The sequence below is a fragment of the Montipora capricornis genome, chromosome 9, assembly GCF_036669925.1.
Source record: "Montipora capricornis isolate CH-2021 chromosome 9, ASM3666992v2, whole genome shotgun sequence".
Classification (NCBI taxonomy): Eukaryota; Metazoa; Cnidaria; class Anthozoa; order Scleractinia; family Acroporidae; genus Montipora; species Montipora capricornis.
In genome coordinates this window covers 8,256,596-8,260,803 of record NC_090891.1, presented here as the reverse complement: position 1 = coordinate 8,260,803, position 4,208 = coordinate 8,256,596, and positions in this window count along the sequence as shown.

The following is a 4,208-nucleotide window of genomic DNA, read 5'->3' as shown; positions in this document are numbered from 1 at the left end:
CACACCCATTGCATTCTTATACTAGTGGGTCTTCAAAGTTATTTTCTGAGTGACTGCAGTGCTGACCGAGCAGATTTCTTGCTCCAATTACATGATAAGGCTACGTGATAGCTGATGCCAGAAACTTGCTTTCAATCACGAATAAATCGTTTACTATTGCCAAAACAAGGGCTGATTATATCTTTGCTGGGTATGTTCCGAACAACATATAAACTAGACGCTCCGCAAGCGTAAACTGGGATGCCTTTGGTACGTGGTTGTCCTCCTCAAGTTTTCGTACTCATTCCCAAACACCTTAACAAATTATCAGTCTGCAAACGAAACACTAGAAGGTATAAAAGCAAAGTGGAGGGACTGAATATTGCATTTGACAGAGGAGAACGCTACCTAAGTTTGTTCAGGTTTAAATGACCCGGCCTTTCGAAACAATTTGAGAATTTTTGTCGAACGCGCGGAGATCAATAATCCAAGATTAAAGATACAGTGTCATGAGTTCGAGCATGCGCAGTTGATCAATCAAAACTTGACAAAATCGGGCCGACGTTTTCAAGTTTGAGAGGGAAAAACAAAGTGGCGTCCACGATGGTAAGTGAATGAGAGTTCGAGAGAAACTTTTCAGGTGCCGTACAGAGAAGAAGGGAATCAAAGACGTCTCACAAGAGGATTTATTTGGATGAGACAATTTTTCAGTCGTGGATTGAAACCAAAATCGACGCAGGATACACTGATGGCAGCGACACTGAGTGTGTACTTTCTCAGTTTTTTAATATTCTTTTTAATTTCAATATTTTGTATCGCACAGAGAATCACTGAATCAACTCGACTTACGGCCAAAAGTTCTTTGCAAACAACTGGCTGTACTAGCGCAGGGTGAGGAAAACACTGAAGTTTTATCAGGTAGACAAGAGAAATTTGATTGTTCGGGTATTCGTTATCTTTCTGTTGTCAGCTGCCTTGCTACAGAGGTTGATCATCTCTGTTTGATTATCATAGATCCATAAACAGTGATAAACAATTGACCACAGAGGAGGAGTACTGATATTTGTAAATTTATGGTCTTCCCAGTTATGAAGAACTCAAAAACCGAGCGATACAGCTCCTCAACAAGGACAAGTGCAATGATGATAACGAAAGTGGGGAGTACTACTGAGTATTACCGGAACTTCTAATTCCAATACAATTTTCTTGATTACATGAAAATAATCAGCACCAAAATTAATAGTGGCTAAATAATTATTTATAGTAACTGAGGTTAGGCCTAACAAAAAAAGGCAGAGCAATACATGTATGATTTACTGTGAATCACAGCTACATTCCCTCTAGTAATTGTGTTTTTTTATTTCCAAATTTATAATAATACGTCATGACGGCATGATGTTCTGTAGAGTAGGGTTTGTCATTTCAGTACCGTTGTTTTGTACTTAAAATGTCCTGTTTGAAATCCAGTATTTGTCTACAATTTTCCTCACTCCTTTATTCTATTTGAAATTTGCATCAACAGCAATAACTATTATTATTGGTACTGATGCTTATAGTAAAATTCATTTATTGTTCAGAGGTTTTTTTTTTTTTGCAGTTTAAGTGTGTTTGCTGAAGATTATAAATAATTTATTATTCAAGGAGAGGAATAGCTTGAGGAAGAAGACAAAGTTAAAGCAACCTTAAACTTAATAAAGGTGAGGACCAATGCAAGTATTGGTCTGAGTTAAAGTATGCAAAGGATAAAAAAGTTATTTGTTCCTTGGACTTGTTGTTGTCTTGTTGTTTCCCATTCAAATAGAAAACACCCAAAAGAGAATTAGAAAACATTATTAGTTTGAGCACATTAACATGAATGATGAACACCTCTGCAATTAGTATTTATTTCCTTGGATCAGCTTCACTGTAAACAATAACAGAGGAGGTGGTAATAACAATCCATCTTTAATCTGAACTCACAAAGGTACAAAATATAGAAAAACAGTATTTACAAGAAGCACATGTAACCCCCCGTTATTCTAGCGGGCTGACAGATGCCAATTGGTAAATTTTGAATAAGAGAACAGGGTTAGGGTTAAGAAAAGTAACTTGCACAGAAAAAATATATTTTTTCCCTCAACCTCAACTTTTCTTTTGACCTTCAACAATTCGAAACAAGCCTATCGTGTTTTGAGCAAATTATGTTACGCAAGATTGCTTAATAATATTAAAGGGCTCAAGCATATCAATTGAAATAGCTGACGAAACAAAGGAAACGACCTTCAGGTTCCAAAAATGATTTTTTAACAAATAAATTTCACAACAAATCCGACCAAGCCTTTTCCGAATATCGCGGCTATCTTGAATTCTATTGTTTTTACAGAGATATTATGGAGGGGCGGGGGAGGGGGGAGTGGACACAAATGCATCCCTACATATAGGTATTGTTGGTACAATTTTTATTTTTATTTCCATCTCAGCTTACTATAATCTGAAACAAAGGGACAAAAACATTACTCTGGCTCGGCTAGAACCAATTATTAGTTTTTCCGTACAACTGGGTATAGGCTGCTTTTTGGAAGGCCCTTGTTCTGTTATCTTCCCGCTCATTCTTGATGTCTCCCATATTACGAATGCAAAGTTCTAATACATCAAGATCAAGACATAATTTAACAAAACGTGCTGATGTTGTTGTGCAAGTTCTGAGCTGACAGCACTTATTTTCAACTGCTTGTGACATTTGGACTACACCCACAACCTCAGCTGAGTGTGGTAACAGTGCCGTTGCTGTGGTGCCTCCTACAGTTGCTGTTTCTGTGTCATCGCCAGCTATGTTTCTACCCTCCTCATCCAGATCATCCTCCATTATCAGGAGAAAATGGATGTGATCCATACCCCATATCCCTTTGCGAAGGTTTCGACTTGCCAATAGACTATTTTCGATTTCTCACGACTTGACTGGAGCTAGCATGGAATGGAGGCTAATGCGGGCAAATCCTTTCAAATGCAAATTAATTTGCCTGCATTAGCCTCCATTTCATGCTAGATCCAGTCCAACCGTTAGAATACGACACTGGCCTATTTCCTAACCATAACTTCGCTGAGGGTACCAATAAATGCCTACCAAGAAACAGTACTAAGCAATTTTATTACTTTGCAGAATACCCCCAAGCCAAGTAGCGTTACCTGTTATCATTTTTTGGTACAAAACACAAGGTGTTATCAGTGAGAAAACAAGACGTTTTCAAAAAAAAAAAATATCACGCAGGGGAAAATATGGAAACACAACGCACAAAATAATATATATGTAAGCTTGTATACTTTACACATTTTAAGAAATACTGTTGATGGAGCTCGATTATGCTGCAACGTGTATATTTTCCTAACTCATAATTACTTGTGCTGTGATGCATTGTTTTCACACAAGATTTTTGCACGAAGGTACAGTGTACCCCACTCGCATATTGCTAACTCCAAATCCCTCTTCATCAATTGCACATCAATTACAAGGTACAAAAGAGAAGAGATTACATTTTGCGGTGTTGTTGCTCTTCGGATTGAACATCGCCGACGCTTGAAAGATAAAATCCTTTGAAGCTTCGAGTCAGGGTTGCACTATTCTTTCGATTCTCGAGTGGATGGGTGCATTATCTTGCGAATCCTGAAATAAAATCCTGGTAAGTTTAGAACTTGGCGAACTTGCTTCAAATTAAATCATTTTTAACAGAATATATACCCTATTCTTGCAACGTTTATCTCTTGTTCCACATCGCACAATTTGTTTCTTCCTTTACAAGGGCATCCTCTGTTGCTGTTTTCCAAGAAATCGCTTTGTACTGCAAGCAATTTCGCATTTACAAAAGTTTAGTGATCCGGAAAGTTCTTCCTGACAGGTAAATATTAAATTCTGAGCGCTATGTTTGACATAGAATTCGTTAACTGTGAATATACGTGAACTCACGCGTGAATCAATCATGGCGGCTAGAATTTTCTGTGAGCACGAGATCAAACAAACTCGATCATGCGCAGCCCATGATAGTGCCCACTTAAAACGACTAATAAACTAGGTATAACCGAGTCCCCACGTCCCCACGTCGCCTAGCCTGCGAACAGACTCTCTCTCTGCGGTGGCATAGAATGTAAACCTGCACGCATCCCTCTAAATTTTGAATGCCGCCTCTTTATGTCACGCTGAGAGAGCTGTCAAACATTAGCCAATCAGCGCGCACCCGAAGTAAACATTAAACTAA